General features: G+C 42.8%; 1 long non-coding RNA gene across 1 annotated transcript in view; it reads left to right on the top strand.

Annotated features, from left to right (window-relative positions):
- LOC138643596 (uncharacterized) overlaps positions 1-24656 on the top strand; it is a 40610-nt gene that overhangs the window by 5578 nt on the left and 10376 nt on the right. The gene's annotated exons all lie outside the window — the stretch shown is intronic.

The raw sequence follows: 24656 nt of genomic DNA, 5'->3' as shown, positions 1-24656 counted from the left end.
ATTTTGGGGTTGTTTTGCTGCCTCTGGCCTGGGGTGCCGTTGTTAGGGCACACGGGATGCGTATATTCTCATCTTAGTTGTCTGCTGCCAAATTGGATGTGAAGTATTACGGCCGGAGAAATCAGGACACAAATGCAAGCAATTGTCTCTCAAAGACTTCTGGTTCTTTATTCGTCGGACCGCTCTTTTATGGAAAAATTGGGCAGTCTCAGCACATTACATCATGGGTTTTTCCAACTTAATACTTATCAGAAAACTCTTTTGATCTTACATGTTCTATGTTATTATCTTTATTACTATAGTACCATAATTCTAATGATTATTACTTTTAATCCATTTCTGTACCGTTATCGCCCTAATGGCGCCTTTGGGTCAAGCTGACATCTGTCTATGCACGCATTCTACTTATCTTTGGTTTATTGGGGATCAATTCACCTTCGTGCAGATACATTTACTCTCGATAAGACTTTACACGGATCTTGGTACATCCTGGTACAGAGTAATCAACAGAATTTAGTCTTGTGACAGTGAATCAGAAAACCTTAAAGCTACACAAGTCTAATGTTAAGCAAAGCATCCATATTGGTTTGATTTAAGTATATCTTCATATGCCATACATTCTCCCCTTAACAGTCCCCCCTTTGGAGATATGCAAAATCAAAACTCTGATCTCGTCGAGCCTATCGATCTGCTCCTTTGCGCCTAATCTGAAGCCTATCTAACTAACTAACCTTCACCGTATAGACGAGACAGTCCATCTCTAGTAGATGGACCCCCTCCTAACGGACTTTGCACAGGAGGAGTCAGATCCTAGTCCCTCCCTCATCAGTGTGCTTCAGGCAGACGTATTCCGGGGGATGTGGATCCTCTCATGGTTTTCATAGAAGCTTCTTTCATCTAGGGGATCTTTGAAATCAGCATGTATGGTCATCATCACTTTGGTTTCCATGGTCCTCATCATCATTTTCTTAAGACATGTAGCTATGCAGGTAGAGAATTAAGGCTTAATATAGTTAAAACAGATAGAATAGTTATTGCAAACTTAATGGGTCAATATGTGCCTTTATGGTATCCCCAGTGTATTTTATAAACCGTTGTTGATTGTAGTATAGGTAGTTTATCGAGTGTATGTTCTTATTTATGGGAATGGTGGGTTTAAGCCCAACTGCTGTCTTGTTCCTGGCTTTGAATCTATCAGGTACCCCCTGTGTCCCCACTGGTATCTATGCTTCTTAGCCAAAATTTACCTTTTGTGCATTGTGTGTTTAGCCAGATGTCAAACTGTGCCATGGGGCCTGGGCATTCTACTATGAGGCAATAGTCAAATTGATATGTTACTCTTGGGGTGGAGATATTATACCAAAATGTCACTATACCCTTCTCATGAGTGACTACCCCTTGGTGACTGGCTACCCCTTGGACTAGGTGAAGGATAAGTGTCAGACGGATGAAGAGTGGCAGCCGCCACTGGATTCTGGATCTGGCATCTCCTTGCAGTGGGAAGCGTGGACCCATGGACTGCTGTGGTAGTAGACAGGACTTGGTACGGGCTGTCATCTCTAGGTTTGAGGGTACATCTGTTGAACCTCTTGGTGATGAGGAATCAGTCATCGGGCAGGATCTGGTGGGCACCTTCTAGGTCCTCAGGATCTGGGATAGATTGAACTTGAGAACAAATTTAGTCACATGCCTTATTTAACAATAAACTTAGTCTGCATATAGACAACTGTAGTTAGAAAAGGTATAATCCTAAACTGGGAATATTAGTAGGGTCCTATAGTGCTGAGTTTGTAGGACCAGCTAGTGTGTGTGTGTGTGTGCACATGCGTATGTGAGACCTAAGGGAAAGACTAAAACTCCCTATGCTATAGCTCCACTGTTTCCTGTCTAGCATTAAGTATGTAGGGTCATTTGTTTGAGGCCTTCAATTTCCCTTGTTCATCCTTAGGCGTGTTTCATCGGTGTGGCTCCATCTTGGTCCCTTTTCTTCTTCTTCTTCTTCTTCTTCTTCTTCTTCTCTTCTTTGGATGCTTGCTTCTGGGATGTTAGGACATCTTTTTCCAGGGATAGCAATTTTCCCTCCGTTTCTGGATCCATATTAGAGTACAGATGAGATGTTTCTGTGTCAAGTAGTATCATTGCTGCTTCTTGTGCTGTTGCTTCAGTTAGTCTGCTGCCCACTGCTTCCCTTGAGGTGTCTCCAGTGTGTGTGCGTCTTCACCTTTTACCACCGCAACTCTTCCAGGCATCAACGAGGACTCCATTCGTTCTTGTATGGCTTTGGCTGTCTCTGACCGGCGTTCCATTAGCCATGATGAAGTCTCTTTCCCTCCAGATTGGTCGTGGCTGTGTGTTGAATCAACCTGTTGCATGCTTCTGTCAAGGCCCACAGTCCTGCCTTTGGGTTGAGGCAGCGGTTTTGCTGGCAGCAGGTATTCTTCTGTAACTACTGCTATACCAGTGTGCGAACGGCCTTCTTGGACTGCATACCTTGGTCAAACCACAAAGAGCTTCAGGTCAGGATCTTCCAGAGGTCTTCTTGTCTCATGACAGCGAGACAATCGCGTTGAGCCATTTCAGAGTCGACTACCTCTTCCACTGATGTGTCAGAGATGTGATTTTCACCCTCTCCCCCCTTGGCAGAGGTAGGAGAGTAGCTGGGTTATGAACAGCACATCTGGAGACAGTGACGTTGAGCAGAATAGGGCATTGCAGACGTAGCAGGTGCTATGGCAGACAGGTGCTATGGGCCAGGATCTTCAACTGGTGACCCATAATGATGTCAGAAGCCTTGTCCAGTACAGGTGGGTTGCAACGTGGTTCTCATGCAGGTTGGGACTCCACGGGCCACTGGGTTAAGAGTAGTACCCAGGAGGGCGTTGTCTCCTTCTGTGAAGCTGTGTCAGGACTCCAGTTGCATGGCTTACTTTTCCATGACAAAACAGGCAGAACAGTTTGTTATAGTCTGGCAGTCCTAGAGCAGGAGAGGATGTGAGTGCAGATTAGCATGTCAAACCCATCGATGGTTTCCTTGGATGAACTGAAATGAGTGTCCTTGAGGCATGTGTAGAGGCATCAAGGCTCCAAGGATGGCAGGAAACTAGACCAATGAAGGACTGTAGCTGTGTTGGCTTGGCTGCCATAGGTATGTGCTGGACAGCTCCTTTCCTGTCTTCAGTCAGAGTGGCAGTGGGATGTGTCATCTTCCAGGGCTCCAGGTATATTTCCAGTTGTTGTATAATGGCAGCAGATTACGAAATGGAAGGTGGGCATTGCAGTTTCTATGGCAGCAGGGCTCCTGACTCCAGTTCCATCTTCGTAGGCTGGACTTTGAGCCTGCAAATTTCTTCCAGGCCTCGTGTCCGCAGTGAGTCTGGGATCAATGCCATCAGTTCAATGTCCACATGATCTACAGGTGTGTCCTGTAAAGTGAAGAGACCGTACACTTCTGCAGATGCAGACTGCTCCTGTGAAAGTGACAGTTCGTCCTTATGAAACAGAATGCTGGCTTGGATTTTTGGTGGTAGATCTGATGCTAGTAAAACTGACAGGGTAGGTGGATGAGACAACCAATTGAGACAGCATACTCTGCAGGTTGTAGACCTTTCTGTAGGGGTCTGATTCTTGGAGTGTACCGTGTGTTACCATCCACCCCCACAAAAGGCACTACTGCATCCGTGAGAAGTCTGGGTCTGGTAAGTCAATGTTCCTGATTACGCTTCTCTCGGGTATTTTTGTGGACTGTAAGGGTATACGTACTTTCATAGATTACGGATTCAGTATGCCAATACCCTATTAGGGTCTGGAGCTTGGTAGTGGTGGGTATCACAGTTCCTTCTAATTGATTAACTTGCATTTCAAATCTGAGATCCTGAAACTTTTGATTACATCGATGGAAGAAACTATCCACAGGTTCTCCTTTCCCCTGCATGACATCCTGGAGAGTGGGGGTCTGGGCTGGCAGGCGGTTCTTAGCCCAGACGTAAAGCTTATGGAGGAAATATTCTCCGGATATAGGTGACTCAAGCCATTCTACATGGAGGTTGTCAGGCTCAAGGGCTAGTCGCATCCTTGGCCAAAGGGAACGTCCTGCTGCAATTTGAGTGAGCCTTTCTAAATATGTCCATGAGGCAGAGTGTGCCTTTTGTATTTGATGCATCCTTTTATAAAATGGCATGGGATGTTGCACTGGGTCTGGCAAGCTGCTCACTAGAGTGTCTGTCTCCTGGTATTTCCAGGGGTCCTTGTGTGGAGTAGGTTGTGTGCGAGAGTGTAAGCTTTGAGGTTTAGAAGATGATGATGTACTCCCACCATATAGTGGTGGATGCTGTGGATTAACAGTCTGAACTGCTTGATCATGTACCTCCATGTCATCTTCTCCTTCATTATTCTTTTTATAGACTGCATTAATTAATGGAGCTATAGTGGATGCTGGACAGGATGTAGCATAAGGTATTCCGTCTACATATATAGTTGGATAGAAAGTAGGGCTATTTGGGTTGGTCATCTGACAGTCAGAACAAGTCTCATGATATTCTGCATTCTGCGTTTGACAGCTGGTACATGTCCAGTCGTCGGGAATGTACATGGGCGGTATCAATGACTGTAATGCAGATGTTGCAACTGACACATTTTCTGTAGCCGCCTGTTTGGCATAAAATTCAGTATCCTTGTCATATTCCTCTCTCCATGCCTGTCTTCTGACTTTCTTTACCATCTTATAAAATTCTTCAGGGTCCTGTAGGATTTCATGATATCTAAGCCTAGGACCCTGCTCTCTACTCATTAACACATTCTTCCATACCTTCTTATCTAATCCTCCCCCCTTTGGGGTCGGAGGGTTCTTTTTAACATGCGCTTTCTTTCCTTGCTCCCCTATGGGTCGAGTCTGTCTTATGAGTATTGACTGACTACTCCCACCCATTCTATCATCTGAATTTTTAGTGCGTCTGAGGGACATGTGTGTCTATCTCTTGAGACAAGTTCCCACGGGGTTTTGAACAGTTGGCTATGTGAGACTGTGAAAGCTGTACATACTCCTTATGTCAAAGGAAAGGGGTCTTCAGTGATATTGTGATGTCTAGTATTTTGAACACAGTGATATAGGAAGTTGGCTAACAATTACCACCAGGGTATTTAACAATTCTTCTATACCCAGAAAAATGCGTAGTCTAAAAATGCCAGATAAATTGCTAGAATATCCGCTTCCACAACACTTTCACTTTAACAAAAAACCATTTCAAAAACCGTCTCACAAAAAAATGCAGTGACGTTAGTCAAACATTAACTAAAGAGTGACAATGGACTTCGGATCTCACAATACCAGAGATATCTGTACAAGTAAAAGCAATTACCATTCAAGGAATTCTCTTCCTTAATGAACACATTTAACAACTAACCTTACAATTCTACAGTATGCAAAACAAAACCGGTTAACTAATTCTCTAATCTCACAACATATATATACAGAATGAATTCAAAACTTTAACCATATGTTAGTACGCCTCCTGCCGGCAAACCATATACCATACAAACAGACAAAAGACAGCTTAAACTAGCACTGATGTCAGATACTGTGAATCCCTGACAACAAAACACTTCACAATTTATCAATCTATATGCCAGCCTGATCTGTAGAGATAAAAAGTCTATACCTGGGCAGAACACACTTTAGGTAAACAGGGAGAGAGCAATCACTCAGTCACATCAATACAGTAATTGTAATTACCCTTCCACCCTTATAGAATAAAACCTATGAACTTACGCTGCAGCCAAAACATCATCACCATAGCCAGGTGATCTCCGGTGGGCATCCGCAAGAAGTCACCAACCTCTTAGAGGTTGTAAAATCACTCAGAGTAATCAATCAGCTACTCCCACTTGCCCACTGGGAGAGACACAGTTCAGACTTCTGCGACCATCGGTCAAGCTGAGAGCAGGACCGGAACCAGAGTGACAGTGAAATTGCTCAGTACGTCTCCCTATCTTTGTCAGGCTGGCTGAGGTAGTACCACATATGCAAACCAACAAAACAGCAAAGCAGAGAGGCAAAAGCAAAAACAGATAAGGCAGACAATTAAGGAAATCGTGACCAGGGTGGGTTTTTGGTGCTAGGACTTGTCAGAACGGTCACTATGTCCGAGTCTGACAGCCGACTGACCTTTATCTCGGCACGGAAATACTGGAGGCTTATAGGTAAGATGAATGATTTTCTTACCTAGTAGTAGGTGCACTTCTCCACCCTCGAGTGGTCCGGTCCAAGATTGGAGGTCTTCTTCGCGGCTGGTCAGGTTCGAACTCTCGTCCTAGCCCCACATTGGGCGCCAAAATGTTAGGGCACACGGGATGCGTATGTTCTCATCTTAGTTGTCTGCTGCCAAATTGGATGTGAAGTATTACGGCCGGAGAAATCAGGACACAAATGCAAGCAATTGTCTCTCAAAGACTTCTGGTTCTTTATTCGTCGGACCGCTCTTTTATGGAAAAATTGGGCAGTCTCATCACATTACATCATGGGTTTTTCCAACTTAATACTTATCAGAAAACTCTTTTGATCTTACATGTTCTATGTTATTATCTTTATTACTATAGTACCATAATTCTAATGATTATTACTTTTAATCCATTTCTGTACCGTTATCGCCCTAATGGCGCCTTTGGGTCAAGCTGACATCTGTCTATGCACGCATTCTACTTATCTTTGGTTTATTGGGGATCAATTCACCTTCGTGCAGATACATTTACTCTCAATAAGACTTTACACGGATCTTGGTACATCCTGGTACAGAGTAATCAACAGAATTTAGTCTTGTGACAGTGAATCAGAAAACCTTAAAGCTACACAAGTCTAATGTTAAGCAAAGCGTCCATATTGGTTTGATTTAAGTATATCTTCATATGCCATACATTCTCCCCTTAACACCTTGAGTTGTGAAGATTCCCAAAGGATTTTGGGTCACAATGTAGTGCCTGAGGTCACAAAGCTGCGTTTGCATCGTAGTAGGTCATGTCTCTTCCAACAGGACAATGATCCCAAACAGACTTCAAGAAGCAGCCAGAAATAGATGAAAACAAACCACTGAAGAGTTCAGAAGTGGTAATTCCAGCTCCAGTAGCCTAAAGTCTCCCACCACTACCTCTTACGTACAGATGCTAGAGAGAAACTGTCAATAGACACATTAAATGAGTTAATTTTGCCTGTCTTATGAATTTCTGTGTACAGAACGCCATAAAAAACATGAATCAGTTGATTCAGTCAAAAAACACAGCAGCAAGGCTTAGAATTTAAAGTCAATAATTCCTGACTAGATGCCTGTCATATGCCATTCCTACTGCCACACTTCACCTTTGATGAATTGCAGATAAGAGTAGTATTATTGTAGAATATAGGAGAGATTTTAATTGGCCCAGAAAAGATCTTTTCTAGTATGTTGCAGCAACAAAGTCTGAAGGAACACAGTTAACAATGGCAGCTTGAATGAATTTCAGAGTACCAATTGCCATAAAAACATGAATTGGTCAAAGAGCACATGGAAAAAGCAACAGCAAGGTTTAGCATTTATGAGGCAATAATCCCTGACTAGATGCCTGTTATACGCTATACCTACTGCCACACATCACAGTAGATGAATTGCAGAAAAGAGAGATATTATTGTAGAATATAGAAGGGATTTGAACTGGCCCTGAGAAGATTTTTTTTTATTGTACATGGCAGCAACAAAGTCTGGAGGAATGCAAGTGACACTGGCAGCTTGGATGAATTTCAGAGTACAGATTACAGTAAAAAACATGAATTGGTCAATGAATCCATGGAAAAAAACAGCAAGGCTTAGAATTTATAAGGTAATAACCCCTGACTAGATGCATGTCATACATTATTCTTACTGCTACACCTCACTGTGGACAGATTGAAGATAGGAGCAGTATTATTGAGGAATATGGAAGGGATTTTAACCGGCTCAGAAAAGATTTTTTATTGTAAGTGGCAGCAAGAAATTCTGGAGAAACAGGAGTATCACTGGCAGCTTGGATGAATTTTAAAGTACAGATTTGTTGTGAATTCTGTGGCTGAGTTTACTTCTGTGGTCACAAGTGGTATTGCAGTCTCTGGGCTTCCTCCCTCAGGTGTTTTGGTGAGCTCGTTGGCTGCCTTGCTATTTAGCTCCACCTGAGTCTGTCTTCCTTGCTCCTTGTCAATGTTCCAGTGTTGGATCTGAGCTACTGCATCTTTCCTTGGGCCTGCTGCTCTGCTAGATAAGTGCTTCTAGTTTGTTTTCTGTTTTTTCTGTCCAGCTTGCTATTTACTTTTGCTGGAAGCTCTGAGATGCAAAGGGGTGCACCGCCGTGCTGTTAGTTCGGCACGGTGGGTCTTTTTGCCCCTTTGCGTGGTTTTCGTTTTAGGGTTTTTGGTAGACTGCATAGTTCTCTTTGCTATCCTCGCTCTGTCTAGAATATCGGGCCTCACTTTGCTGAATCTATTTCATTCCTACGTTTGTCTTTTCATCTTGCTAACAGTCATTATATGTGGGGGGCTGCCTATTCCTTTGGGGTATTTCTCTGAGGTAAGTCAGGCTTGTATTTCTATCTTCAGGCTAGTCAGCTCCTCAGGCAGTGCCGAGTTGCATAGGTAGTGATAGGCGCAATCCACTGCTGCTTATAGTGGTGTGAGGATAGATCAGGTACTGCAGTCTACAGAGATTCCACGTCTCTGAGCTCGTCCTATTGTTTTTGGTTATTGCCAGATCTCTGTATGTGCGCTGATTACTGCACGCTGTGTTGCCTGATTGCCAGCCATAACAGTACAAGGAGCCCGACCAATGATTCCCAATAGAGGGAAAAAAGAAATCCTGACATCATTTTTTTTTCTTAGCTCTGTCTTCAGTCTTTTTTTTCCCCTAGACATTAGAGTGCTTCAGGACACAGCTGTGGACATGGATATTCAGGCTCTGTGCTCCTCAATGGATAATCTCGTTGTAAATGTACAAAAGATTCAAGATACTATTGATCAGAAATCGATGCTAGAACCAAGAATTCCGATTCCTGATTTGTTTTTTGGTGACAGAACTAAGTTCCTGAGCTTCAGAAATAATTGTAAGCTATTTTTGGCCTTGAAACCTCATTCTTCTGGTAATCCTATTCAACAGGTTTTGATTATTATTTCTTTTTTGCGCGGCGACCCACAGGACTGGGCGTTTTCTCTTGCACCAGGAGATTCTGCATTGAGTAATGTTGATGCATTTTTCCAGGCGCTGGGATTGCTTTACGATGAGCCTAATTCAGTGGATCAGGCTGAGAAAAATCTGCTGGCTTTATGCCAGGGTCAGGATGATGTAGAAGTATATTGTCAGAAATTTAGGAAGTGGTCAGTACTCACTCTGTGGAATGAATCTGCACTAGCGGCTTTGTTCAGAAAGGGTCTCTCTGAAGCTCTTAAGGATGTAATGGTGGGATTTCCTATGCCTGCTGGTTTGAATGAGTCTATGTCCTTGGCCATTCAGATCGGTCGTCGCTTGCGCGAGCGTAAATCTGTGCACCATCTGGCGGTATTGTCTGAGAGTAAACCTGAGCCTATGCAGTGCGACAGGACTATGACTAAAGTAGAACGGCAAGAACACAGACGTCTGAACAAACTGTGTTTCTATTGTGGTGATTCTACTCATGCTATTTCTAATTGTCCTAAACGCACTAGGCGGTTCGATAGCTCTGCCGTTATTGGTACTGTACAGTCCAAATTCCTTTTGTCCATTACCTTAATGTGCTCTTTGTCATCGTATTCTGTCATGGCGTTTGTGGATTCAGGCGCTGCCCTGAATCTGATGGATTTGGATTATGCTAAACGTTGTGGATTTTTCTTGGAGCCTTTGCGGTGTCCTATTCCGTTGAGAGGAATTGATGCTACACCTTTGGCCAAGAATAAGCCTCAGTACTGGGCCCAGCTGACCATGTGCATGGCTCCTGCACATCAGGAAGTTATTCGCTTTCTGGTACTGCATAATTTGCATGATGTGGTCGTGTTGGGGTTGCCATGGCTACAAACCCATAATCCAGTATTGGATTGGAACTCTATGTCGGTAACCAGCTGGGGTTGTCAGGGAGTACATGGTGATGTTCCATTTTTGTCTATTTCGTCATCCATTCCTTCTGACATCCCAGAGTTCTTGTCGGGCTTTCAGGATGTATTTGAAGAGTCCAAGTCTGATGCCCTACCTCCGCATAGGAATTGTGATTGTGCTATCGATTTGATTCCTGGTAGTAAATTCCCTAAGGGTCGTTTATTTAATTTGTCCGTACCTGAACACACCGCTATGCGCAGTTATGTGAAGGAGTCCCTGGAGAAGGGACATATTCGCCCATCGTCGTCACCATTGGGAGCAGGGTTCTTTTTTGTAGCCAAGAAGGATGGTTCGCTAAGACCGTGTATTGATTACCGCCTTCTTAATAAGATCACTGTTAAGTTTCAGTATCCCTTGCCATTGATTTCTGACTTGTTTGCTCGGATTAAGGGGGCTAGTTGGTTTACTAAGATTGATCTTCGTGGTGCGTATAATCTGGTGAGAATCAGGCAGGGAGATGAATGGAAAACGGCATTTAATACGCCCGAGGGTCATTTTGAGTATCTGGTGATGCCGTTCGGACTTGCCAATGCTCCATCTGTTTTTCAGTCTTTTATGCATGACATTTTCCGTGAGTATCTGGATAAATTCTTGATTGTTTACTTGGATGACATTTTGATCTTCTCAGATGATTGGGAGTCTCATGTGAAGCAAGTCAGAATGGTTTTCCAGGTACTGCGTGCTAATTCCTTGTTCGTGAAGGGATCAAAGTGTCTCTTCGGTGTGCAGAAAGTTTCATTTTTGGGGTTCATCTTTTCCCCTTCTACTATCGAGATGGATCCGGTTAAGGTTCAGGCCATCCAGGATTGGACTCAGCCGACATCTCTAAAAAGTCTGCAGAAATTCCTGGGCTTTGCTAATTTTTATCGTCGCTTCATCTGTAATTTTTCTAGCATTGCCAGACCATTGACCGATTTGACCAAGAAGGGTGCTGATTTGGTTAATTGGTCTTCTGCTGCTGTGGAAGCTTTTCAGGAGTTGAAGCGTCGTTTTTGCTGTGCCCCTGTGTTGTGTCAACCTGATGTTTCTCTTCCGTTCCAGGTCGAGGTTGATGCTTCTGAGATTGGTGCAGGGGCGGTTTTGTCACAGAGAGGTTCTGGTTGCTCAGTGTTCAAACCATGTGCTTTCTTTTCCAGGAAATTTTCTGCTGCTGAGCGTAATTATGATGTGGGCAACCGAGAGTTGCTGGCCATGAAGTGGGCATTCGAGGAGTGGCGTCATTGGCTTGAGGGTGCTAAGCATCGCGTGGTGGTTTTGACTGATCATAAGAACCTTACTTATCTTGAGTCTGCCAAGCGCTTGAATCCTAGACAGGCCCGTTGGTCGTTATTTTTTGCTCGTTTTGATTTTGTGATTTCATACCTTCCGGGCTCTAAAAATGTGAAGGCGGATGCTCTGTCTAGGAGTTTTGTGCCCGACTCTCCGGGGTTATCTGAGCCGGCGAGTATCCTCAAGGAAGGAGTCATTGTGTCTGCCATCTCCCCTGATTTGCGGAGAGTGTTGCAGAAATTTCAGGCTAATAAACCTGATCGTTGTCCGGCCGAGAAACTGTTCGTCCCTGATAGGTGGACTAGTAAAGTTATCTCTGAACTTCATTGTTCGGTGCTGGCCGGTCATCCAGGAATCTTTGGTACCAGGGAGTTGGTTGCTAGATCCTTCTGGTGGCCGTCTCTGTCACGGGATGTGCGTGCTTTTGTGCAGTCCTGTGGAATTTGTGCTAGGGCTAAGCCCTGCTGTTCACGTGCCAGTGGGTTGCTTTTGCCCTTGCCGGTCCCGAAGAGGCCTTGGACACATATTTCGATGGATTTCATTTCTGACCTTCCCGTTTCTCAAAAAATGTCGGTCATTTGGGTGGTCTGTGATCGCTTTTCTAAAATGGTCCATCTGGTGCCCTTGGTTAAATTGCCTTCCTCCTCTGATTTGGTGCCTTTGTTCTTCCAGCATGTGGTTCGTTTACATGGCATTCCTGAGAATATTGTCTCTGACAGAGGTTCCCAGTTTGTCTCGAGGTTCTGGCGAGCCTTTTGTGGTAGGATGGGCATTGACCTATCTTTCTCCTCGGCCTTCCATCCTCAGACTAATGGCCAGACCGAACGAACCAATCAGACCTTGGAAACATATCTGAGATGTTTTGTTTCCGCTGACCAGGATGATTGGGTGTCATTTTTGCCGTTGGCTGAGTTCGCCCTTAATAATCGGGCCAGCTCGGCTACCTTGGTCTCTCCATTTTTCTGCAATTCTGGGTTCCATCCTCGTTTCTCTTCAGGACAGGTTGAGTCTTCGGACTGTCCTGGTGTGGATTCTGTGGTGGACAGGTTGCAGCAGATCTGGACTCAGGTAGTGGACAATTTGACCTTGTCCCAGGAGAAGGCTCAGCTTTTCGCTAATCGCAGACGCCGTGTGGGACCCCGACTTCGTGTTGGGGATCTGGTTTGGTTATCTTCTCGTCATATTCCTATGAAGGTTTCCTCTCCTAAATTTAAACCTCGTTTTATTGGTCCGTATAGGATTTCTGAGATTCTCAGTCCGGTGTCTTTTCGTCTGACCCTCCCAGACTCCTTTTCCATACATAATGTATTCCATAGGTCGTTGTTGAGGAGATACGTGGCACCTATGGTTCCATCTGTGGAGCCTCCTGCCCCTGTTTTGGTGGAGGGGGAATTGGAGTATATTGTGGAGAAGATTTTGGATTCTCGTGTCTCTAGACGGAAACTCCAGTATCTGGTCAAATGGAAGGGTTATGCTCAGGAAGATAATTCCTGGATTTTTGCCTCTGATGTCCATGCCCCAGATCTTGTTCGTGCCTTTCATGTGGCTCATCCTGGTCGGCCTGGGGGTTCTGGTGAGGGTTCGGTGACCCCTCCTCAAGGGGGGGGTACTGTTGTGAATTCTGTGGCTGAGTTCACTTCTGTGGTCACAAGTGGTATTGCAGTCTCTGGGCTTCCTCCCTCAGGTGTTTTGGTGAGCTCGTTGGCTGCCTTGCTATTTAGCTCCACCTGAGTCTGTCTTCCTTGCTCCTTGTCAATGTTCCAGTGTTGGATCTGAGCTACTGCATCTTTCCTTGGGCCTGCTGCTCTGCTAGATAAGTGCTTCTAGTTTGTTTTCTGTTTTTTCTGTCCAGCTTGCTATTTACTTTTGCTGGAAGCTCTGAGATGCAAAGGGGTGCACCGCCGTGCTGTTAGTTCGGCACGGTGGGTCTTTTTGCCCCTTTGCGTGGTTTTCGTTTTAGGGTTTTTGGTAGACTGCATAGTTCTCTTTGCTATCCTCGCTCTGTCTAGAATATCGGGCCTCACTTTGCTGAATCTATTTCATTCCTACGTTTGTCTTTTCATCTTGCTAACAGTCATTATATGTGGGGGGCTGCCTATTCCTTTGGGGTATTTCTCTGAGGTAAGTCAGGCTTGTATTTCTATCTTCAGGCTAGTCAGCTCCTCAGGCAGTGCCGAGTTGCATAGGTAGTGATAGGCGCAATCCACTGCTGCTTATAGTTGTGTGAGGATAGATCAGGTACTGCAGTCTACAGAGATTCCACGTCTCTGAGCTCGTCCTATTGTTTTTGGTTATTGCCAGATCTCTGTATGTGCGCTGATTACTGCACGCTGTGTTGCCTGATTGCCAGCCATAACACAGATTACAGTAAAAAAACATGAATCGGTCAATGAATCCATAGAAAAAAGCAACAGCAAGGCTTAGAATTTATAAGGCAATAATCTATTACTACATGCCTGTCATATGCTATAACTACTGCAACACCTCAATATAGACGAATTGCAGATAAGTAAGGTATTATTGTAGAATATAAAATGGATTTGAACTGGCCATGAAAAGATTTTTTTATTGTAAGTGGCAGCAGCAAAGTTTAGAGGAATGCAAGTAACACTCGTAGCATTGATGAATTTCAGAGCACAGTCTATAGAAAAAAACATGAATCAGTCAATGAGTCCATGGAAGAAAGCAACAGCAAGGCTTAGAATTTAAAAGGTAACAATCCCTAACTAGATGCCCATCTGTTATGATCTGGTGGCCTAGGAGCAGCATGAGATGGACTCTGGAGAAGGTGGACCCTGAACCTAGCAGCGCAACTAGAAGTAGCCGTGGGGTGTACCTAACACTCCCTAGACCCCTTGGCACAGCCTCAGAACTAACTTCCCCTAAAGACAGAAACAGGAAACCTATCTTGCCTCAGAGAAAATCCCCAAAGGATAGATAGCCCCCCACAAATATTGACGGTGAGAGGAGAGGGAAATAACATACGCAGACATGAAATCAGAATTTAGCATAGGAGGCCATACTAGCTAAAAAGAAAGAATAGAACAGAGTACTATGCGGTCAGTAAAAAAACACTAGAAAATATCCACCACAGAAAATACAAGTCACCACATCTGACTAAAGACATGGAGGGTATATCTGCATCTCCAGAGACACAGCTTGGCTGCAAAAAAAACCTTCACAGACAAAGCTGGACAAGACAAAAACATGAATATGCACAGAACTATAAGGTCCACAGCAGGTGGACAGCAAAAACAAAGCCAGGACTTATCTTAGAAGAAAAGCACAAAAAACTGGAGAGACCAGCAGGGAAGAGAATCCTCCAAAAACAATGGACAACTGGCAGGGACTAAAGAGTCCTGCAAGGCTATATACCCCAGTCAGTTTTGCAATTAGTAGATACACCTGTCCAATCCTGCAGTCCAGGCACAACTGCATTACCCTCTACAACCACCGGAGGGAGCCCAAAAGCTGAATTCACAACACCCATCATACGCTATACCTACTGCAACACATCATCATAGACAAATTGCAGATAAGAAAAGTATTATTGTAGAATATAGAAGGGATTTCAACTGGCCATGGATAGATTTTTATTGTACGTGGCTGCCACAAAGTCTGGAGGATTGCAAATAACACTGGCAGCTTTGTTGAATTTTGGAGTACAGATCACCCTAACATATATTAATGGGTCAATGAGTCCATGGAAAAAAACAAAAGCAAGTCTTAGAATTTATAAGGCAATAATCCCCGACTAGATGCCTGTCATACGCTATACCTACTACAACACCTCACCATAGATGAATTGCAGATAAGAGATTTATCATTGTAGAATGTAGAAGGAATTTCAACTGGCCATGATAATATTGTTTCTTGTATGTGGCAGCACAATGTCTTAAGGATCACGAGTAACACTGATAACTTTGTTGAATTTTGGAGTACAGATTACCATAAAAAGTAATAATTGGTCAATGAGTCCATGGAAAAAGCAACAGCAAGTCAAAGAATTTATAAGGCAATGATCCCTGACTAGATGCCTGTCATATGCAGATAAGAGAGGAATAATTGTAGAATATAGAAGGGATTTGAGCAGGGTCTGAAAAGATTTTTATTGTACGTGGTAGCAACAAAGTTTGGCAGAATAAAACAAAAATGGCAGAAATGCTGAATTTAAAAAACATGAATCAGTCAATAACTCCTTGGAGAAAAGCAACATCAAGCCTTCGAATTTTTAAAGCAACAATCCCTGATTAGCTGCCTGTCATTTGCTATACCTACTGCAACACCTCACCATAGATGAATTACAGATAAGAGAGGCATTATTTTAGAATATAGAAGGATTTGAACCGGCCGTGAAAATTTACCCATACCTGTCCGGCGTATATCTGGAGGATATATAGTTTACAATCAGGAGCGGACTGGGGAATGAATGAGATGGTGCCGGCGTCAGCATCAGTGACTAGCCGTCACTGAGGCTGTTCTAAACTATTGAAGGTTCCAGTGAGCACTGTTCAGACCATAATCCGCAAATGGAGAAAACATCTTTTTACCATAAACTGGCCACAACCATGTGCTCCCTGCAAGATTTCAGACAGAGGAGTGAACAAATTTATTAGAAGAGTTGTAGAAGAGCCAAAGGCCACCTGTGGAAAGCAAAAGAAAGACCTGGGTTAAGCAAATACAATTGTTTAAAAGAAAACTTTAAGCAATGCACTCAACCTCCATGAGCTGTGTGCACGCTTGCCATGCAAGACTCCATTGCTGAACAAAAAGCATGTTAAATAATAATAATCTTTATATGACGCTAACATATTCCGCAGCGCTTTAAAGTTTGCACACATTATCATTGCTGACCCCGATGGGGCTCACAATCTAAATTCCCTATCAATATGTCTTTGGAATGTGGGAGGAAACCGGAGTACCCGGAGGAAACCCACGCAAACACGGAGAGAACATACAAACTGTTTGCAGATGTTGTCCAGGGTGGGATTAGAACCCAGGACTCCAGCACTGCAAGGCTGCAGTGCTAACCACTGTGCCACCATGCTGCCCATGTTCAATCACCTTTACAGTTTGCTCAACAAAATTTAGACAAGCCTGCGAAAAACTGAGAGTACATAGCCTGGTCCGATGAGATCAAAACTGATCTCTTTGGATGCCATAATACACGAATATCATGGAGTATCACCAAGATATCAATAATCTGGAAATTTTAAAAAATCACTGACCAAGTGGATTATTATGATAAAAATAAAATTGTAATTATTTACCAAAAGTATATTATTAAAATTCCACCGTGCTATGCGCTGTTCAATCTGGCAAAATTATTTTAAGGGCCAATATAGCATACGTCCTGAAAAATTATTGTTTTTTGCCAAAGCAAAATATAGACAGACTCATGCCTATCATTCATTGACATTTGGGATTATACAAAAGATAGCTGCAATGATTTTCTATCTATGTATCTATTTACTATTGTTTACTGACAGGAAGGAATTTTTATTCCATAGCTCCAAACACTCACAGGTTTCTACATTCCATTGCATATCGAAGGTACATAAGGGGTACACATCCTTGAAGGGGAGGCCAATAGTGTCAGGCATAGGCAGTGTCACCCAAGTGCTTAGCAAGTATGTCGACGCATTGCTGTGTTTATACTGCTGTCTCATACGTCCATCTGAGGTGGGCACATTTGCCTGGAATTGTAATACAGCACAAAGAGCCATCCTCTATGCTTTTCTTAATACACAGAAAATTGTATATATATGAACACTTACTACAAACATGCACATGTTATATACAAATAAATACAGAAACTTTAGCAATACTACCTTTCCTTAGCATGGGGAAGGAAATGCTGCTGATGCTTGTAAGCACAAATTAATTCAAGAATGCTACTGATCTGCAGGCAGAGAAAAGATTTATCAGCTTATAATCAAACTATTTGCCCATCCGTGCCTTGCCAAGAACTAGGAGACCATTTACTGGTGAGGCCCACCACCCAGCTTGAGAAGCAAGGCTAACTAATTTCTGCCACATAGTCTTCATGGACACTAAGTGTAATGTGCACCATGTAATGTATGCTACCTCAGAATAGAGATTCCCCTTTACCAGAACAATGATTTTGAGTCAAGCGTATACCAGTGGTAACTGTATCCGAAAAAATAAACTCATTTGGATACTAGTTTCTCTGCGATTATAGTCACCTATCTAGAGGTGGCCCTTCCATCAAATTCTTTAATAATCAGTTTAACAAGAGACAGTCATTGACATGGTCTGATAACAGGCAAACAAATGTTCATAAGAACATTTGTTCCAGATCATCGGCCCATGTAAATATACCACCTGTCAGGAAGAGAAAAGAGCAAAACTCTTATTCATAATTTGATTAGATCATTTATGCCGAATTTTTATGCAGCAGCTCATTGTAAATCTAAAATGACTTTGTAAATGGTATTAATTATCATTCTGTCCCAATACGGTTTGTCGACCTGTGTGAATTTGTAGTTGGTCAGCTCGTTTTTATGCTCAGAAGTTGGCCCATCTGAATGGGCCTTTAGGTGTCAAGGGGCTTGTAACATAGAAGATGTGTTCCAAACTCTATTGCTGCTTCTCGTATAAAGCAGTTTCATCTTCTGAATAACAAATCAAAAGTAGCATTAAATATTTATTAAAAGAGTTAACACAACTACACTGTAGAATCCTAGACGCATTTACTATCAAGGTTATCTCAGAAACAACCCATCGGCATACAGTGCATATCTGTCATAGTTCAGTTTAATCTTCTGTGACAGATGATATGTTGTTGCTTTGAAAGGCAGATACCTAAGAATCACATCACATATAGTATATTCACTGTTGTATGAACACAATGTGTAAATAAATAATATATTTTGTTGGGATGCACCTTTGTAACATGAGAGTATGAATTTTAATTAAAAAATGTTTCACTGTGATGAAAGATGCTGTGTCAGCTTTCCCAACATATCTATTTTAGTGGATACACTAAGATGCGTTCTTTAATTTAATTTAATTTTGTAATTATTTTTTTTACAAATCTGCATTATGACATTTTGATCTTTTTTATATGGTCTAAAGTAATTGTACAACAAGGTATTATCAGTTATGGGCTGTCCATGCCCACAATGATATTGTCCAGTCAGTGCCCACATGGAGAGCCTAGAGCATGTAGACACTTTAGAAACTTGTACCAAGGAATAGCACAATTCTGAGTTACGAAAAATGATAATCTGCAAATATTATTTAAAGATAGCCAGTGATGAACTGAGGTTGCTGGGGTCCATAGGTATTGTAGAATTGACTTTAGGAACCCACACTACATCTATATGCAAATAACTGTTAGGTGTAATTCCCGCTAAAGTGGAGCATCAACTGTAAAACACAGGTAACTCCTGCACATCTACGGTGCTCACACAGTAACTAGGGTCACATTGCGTTAGGGCAGTCCGTTTAGCACATAGCGCTATGGACTGGGCTAACGCAATGTCCCAAAAGGGATCGCGTTAGCTGATCCCGCTAGCTCAGATCCACTCAAATGACGGTACATCGCTAGCGCACACCCAATGTGGGCGTGCACTAGCGATGCGTTCGCCATTACAATCATTGGCGGCGTTAACGGACTACATTACACCGCGTTATGCCGCGGTGTAACGTAGTCCATTAAACGGGGTCACATAACGCAATGTGACCCTAGCCTAAGGTAGAATTATGGTGATTTGTATTTATAGGGTTCTTCAGTGAAAACAAGTTATCACCCACACAGAGGATAGGCGATAAGTTATTGGTCTGTAGAGGTCCGTCCAATACGACTTGTAGTAATGGGACACACTTATCCTCTTTTCAAAATGGAATGATATGTCAGATATCTGACTGGCACTGCATTCATCCTCTTTGGGACTGGCAGAAAAAGTCAAGTGCAGTTCTTGGCAGCTCCATAGGGTATGAATGAAGTTGTGATCGAGTTGAATATGCTGTTTCATTCAATCAGGAATAAATGTTCCATATTCTTGCAATCAATGCAGGTTCCAGCAGTTGGATCATCACTGATCAGTAAGTCGTCGCTTATTCTGTGGGTAGGTAATAACTTGTTTTCACCATAGAAACCCATTAACCGCTGCAGAATATGTCGGCACTATATGAATAAAATTATTATTATCATCTCTGCATTTAAGCATTTATAGGGGTTGTTCGTGTTTTTTGCATAATTTGTGTGTGTACCTAGGCTGCAGAATGCTGACAGCTTGTAATGTACTCTCTGTCAGCATTCTGCCTGGTGTCCTAGATATCACATCTAGTAATGTGAGCAGCGCTCTCCTGATTCTGGAGCAGATGCACACTCCGACTAGAGTTTTCCTGCCTGGCAAAGACTGGTTGAAACGTCACAACTGACCCCACCCCCAGTCTCTACCAGACCGCTCCCTGCCTACTGCTCCAGTCTCCCTGTGCAGTGCCAGGCAGCAGGGGAATGACTCAGCTGATTGGACTAACCAGGAAGGAAGAGGCAGCTACATAGGTAAGTATAATGTGCTGTGTGCATCCATCCCTCCCTCATCCATCCATGTAGGTCATTAATTTCAAACAAGATTTATTGTTGTACACACCCAAAAAAGTAATTTTCCTAACCAATTCATTGAAGGCCTTATTGAAAAAATCAGTACAGCTCAATGAAAGTCTTAGGGCAAATCTAAAGTATGGACTACAAAATTCTAATTAACAAGAATTTAGCCACAGGTAAGTCTAGTTATTCATTAAACAGATGTCTAGCAGACAGTTGATTATAAAAAGGTGTTGCTTAACAAAAAAATACCTATTCCCACGCAATGCTGTCAGCAATAGCACCACATGGAAGATAAATGTCACAATTCAAAAGAAAAAAAAAATTTTTTTACACAAGAAAAGTGACAGTTACAAGGTCAGCAATGCTTTACTTATCAGTCAGAATACTGTAGCAAAAGTGATACAAAAATTTAGCAAAGATAGAACTGCATCCACCTCACAGAGACATCCAGGCCAACCACAGAAGTTAACACCTAAGCAGGAGCATCTTTTGGTGAGAAGGGTGTGATGCAGCGGTAGCACTGTACGCAGTGAAAACGGCAGTGACTCAAGCAAGTTCAAACAAAACTTTCCTTTAATGTGTTACTTCACACAGTCCATTAGAAATACACAGTACACAGCTTCTTCACACAGTCCATTAGAAATACACAATACACGGCTTTAGTTTGCAGTCCCTAAAAAGGCCAGACTTCCCTTTGTCCAGTTTCCCTGGGTGACAGCATGCCGGTACCAAGTCTCTTTACTCATGCCGTGCACCGCACGCTATCCTCTGGATTGCAGCCTGGTAAACATAAGACAGCCCAAGAGACCATTCTAATCATAGTTGCACCTGTGACTGCAATACGCCCTCATGGCCTTTGTATGCCTCGATGAGCATTCTGGAGAGCACAAACAGCGCCCCCTAGCTGTAACAGGGGTCACTGCCTCACATATCCTCCCCGCCTGTTCATACCTGTGGGGTTGGACATTTGTTACCCTATATGTCCAGCTTCCCTGGGCAACCGCACGCCGGTACCAAGTCTCTTTACTCACGCCGTGCACCACACGCTATCCTCCGGATTGCAGCGTGGTAAACATAAGACAGCCCGAGATGCAGAGTGTCAGTCTCTTAGGTTCCTCTTGCCCCTGTGTTGCTCCACACAGAAAGAGCTCTGCAGAAATCTGCTCTGTCTGCTTCCAAGACCAACACAGACACACCTCCTCCTCTACTACAGGGCTTCTTAAACAGTCACTGCTTCACCATTCTAAGCATAGTAGCACCTGTGACTACAATATGCCCTCATGGCCTCACTACGCCTCTGTGCGCATTCTGGAGAGCACAAACAGCACCCCCTAGCTGTAACAGGAGTCACTGCCTCACATAGTTTATAGAAAATCAATAGCAAGTTCACTGCAGTTAGCTAAAGACGTATACAGGAAAGTAAAACAGGGATGAGTGTTTCCCTTGACACAATACAGTGTTCTCCCTTCAAGGATGCAACTCCCAATGACCATGCACAAGAAAGTCTGCCTACCATTTTCCAATGCCCATGCGGAAAAATATTACCCGACGCTATACTCTGGATTGATGAGACCAATTTAAATGTTTTTGCATTAGATGGCTTCAAAACTGTTTGGCATTGCAAAGGTGAGGACTGAGGAGTACAAAGAAAAATGCATGGTTTCTTCAATGAAACATGGTGATGGCAGGGTCCTTATGTGGGATGGCATGAATGCTGCTGGTGTTGGGAAGCTACATTTCATTGATGAGTTCATGAATTCACAGATGTACCTCTCAATAATGAAAGAGACGATGCTAAAATTGCTCAGTTCCCTTGGTTGACGTGCACTTTTTATCTATGAATATGGTCCAAAACACACATCTAAGGTCACTATTGTTCACTTATGAGTAGGGGGGTAATGATCGTGGTCGGCCAATCATAGGCCGGTAGATGACGTTGACTTGCCAGTCATGAGTGGCGCATGGCTGTGATGTTATGCCCGTGCTGGCATGTCTTGGAAGCAGAGAAAGGTAAGGCAAAACATTATACCATGACATGGGATGGGAATATTATACAAGGAGCTGATCAAGATGGGGGGTGCTATACAAGGAAGGAGCCCAGGATGGGGGGCATTATACAATGAAGTAGTATAAAATGGGGGGCATTAAACAAGGAAGGGGGACAAATTGGTGGACATTATGCCAAGAAAAAGCTCAGTATTGGGGTCATTATACCTGGAAAGAGCCATTGTGGGGCACTTTATAAAGAAAGAGGACTGGGGGATATAATTAGAGATGAGCGAATATGTTCGGAAAACGATCACCAAACATAAACTTGGCATGAATATGGTTCATTCGGAGTCCTGATTGGTAACAGGAGCATATATTACATAGATAGGTAGAAGAAAAGCCGACAATTCAGCAGCCGCGATAGTGTAAAATCACAGCAGGAGCTGACAGGATAGAAGAGATGGATTACACGCAGTAAATACACATGGAATAGGTAGATATACAGATGTCTGTGACAAATACAATTAGTACAGTGTGTGTGCAGCTTACTGTACATGTATTTAATTCATAAAAGATTATTTTTCTGAAAAAAATAGCATGCGCTCCCTAGTAATTTTCATAACCAGCAGAGGAAAAGCCGACATTTGGGGGCCGATGTTTATAGCCTGGGAAGTGGGTAATACCCATGGAGCTTCCCAAGCTATTAATATCAGCTCACGGAGTAAAAAACGATGGTGCACCGGCGCTAGTGAAAAATAGCATAAAGAAGCAGCCAGTATAGCCCTTAACCACACAGGGCAGAGATAAGACTCTATAAATTACAGTAATTAATGTATACCTGCGCTAAAAAATGCATAGAAGTAAATAATAACCATTTACCTGAAGGGGAGGATGGTGCTGAGAATAATATGAATATTCATATGTAGATAAAGCAATGACATTTGGACTCTGAGACTAAGGGTAGAAAAGAAAAATGGATCTATGTATAATCCTCAGAAAGAAAAATAAAATATATATAGTGTTATATACCCAACACATTAACAAGCAGATCAATATAAAGAGTACTACTAGAAAAATGTATATGTGCGATATTAAAAAGCAACCGGTGATATAGAGGCTTGCAAAGTGGTGACTCCCTCCACAGACACACAGTAGTAATCCAGGAACGATTATACGTACTATCAGGTGCACAGACACATAGGTCCAGAGGGTATCAGCAGGAGCAGCACACGTAGAGCGGTAAGATATAAACTTGGTATTTACTTCCCTTAAGTAGTTTTGATGGAGTTTGGAGGTAGTAATCCCTCGGCGCGCTGTCCCGGCCGGTGACAGCCGCCCTTGCGGCAGGAAGTAGGTAAAGGCTAAGCGCTCTGTTTCGCTGCAGCTGACAGGACCTGTGAAAGCTTCGGGTCACGTGTCCTGTATGTCACGTGGTGCCCCTGTTGGAAGTACGGAGCACTGTAGGAGCCAAGAGTAACCGACGCGTTTCAGAATAACACGGATTCCTTCTTCAGGGTTGGCTCCCGCTGTGCTCAGCTGGCTATATATAGCCTTGGCTCCTAAGTTGCTTGTCACTCAAAAGCAAAGAGTTCGACTCCATTGTTAAGTCCCTTCGGTTTGAGCGTATCTAATTCAAAAATAAGTCTCGTTTCTTCTCTGGACATTTGTTTAATATAGTCCCTATTGCGCCAATCTTTATGGACCACCTTTATTCCAAACACTTTTATCCCTTGTACGGAGCCCCCATGATGAACTGAAAAATGTTTTGAGAGGGGATGCTCGCCATATTTTTTCTTTATATTGCGGAGATGTTCACAAATTCTCCTACATAGGGGGCGTTTTGTTCGTCCTATATAGAGCTTTTTGCAAGGACATTCAATTGCATAAATCACCCCTTTAGTAGTACATGTAATGAAATCAGTGATTTCTATTACTGTACTGTTATGAGATACCACAGATTTTTGTTTCAAAAGGCTTAATGATTTGCACATCCTACATTTTTGACATGGGAAAAAACCTTGTATGATTTGTTTGAATGGGCCTACATGTTTCTCTGTAGGGTTTGGGCACTGCACAGTGGGGGCGACAAGGAGGCCTAAATTTTGTGCTTTTCTGAATACAAAGCTTGGATGATTTGGCAATTTATCTCCAATTACCTTATCATCTTTCAAAAGTGGCCAGTGTTTTTTAACAATTTTTCTGAGTATCTGAGTATTTGAATTATATTGTGTGATAATCGGGATAGATACCACGTTATCACTCTCCATAGGGATATTATCCTTCCTTGTTTGCTCACTTATGAGCTGCTCTCTGGGGATGTCTCCCACATCATTTCTTGTTTCCACCAGTTGTTTACGGTCATAACTTTTATTCACAAATTTTTCTATCAGGATATCGGATTCTTTAGTATAGTCAGTGGATTTTGAGCAGTTTCGATTTAGTCTCATAAATTGACTGTGTGGGACGTTCAGCAGCCATCTTGGGAGATGGCAACTGCCCATAGAAATAAAGCTGTTCGAGTCCGTTGGCTTGCTGTATGTGTTTGTCTGAATCCTACCATTTTCTATAAAAATATTTAAATCTAAAAAATGAATACTTTCTTTATTTATATTTGCAGAAAATTGAAGATAAAAATCATTGGTATTAATACTAATTAAAAACTGGTTCAGTGAGACATCATCCCCCTCCCATATAAAGAGGATGTCGTC

Source organism: Ranitomeya imitator, chromosome 6, assembly GCF_032444005.1.
Source record: "Ranitomeya imitator isolate aRanImi1 chromosome 6, aRanImi1.pri, whole genome shotgun sequence".
NCBI lineage: Eukaryota > Metazoa > Chordata > Amphibia > Anura > Dendrobatidae > Ranitomeya > Ranitomeya imitator.
This window is presented reverse-complemented; position numbering and strand designations above follow the sequence as displayed.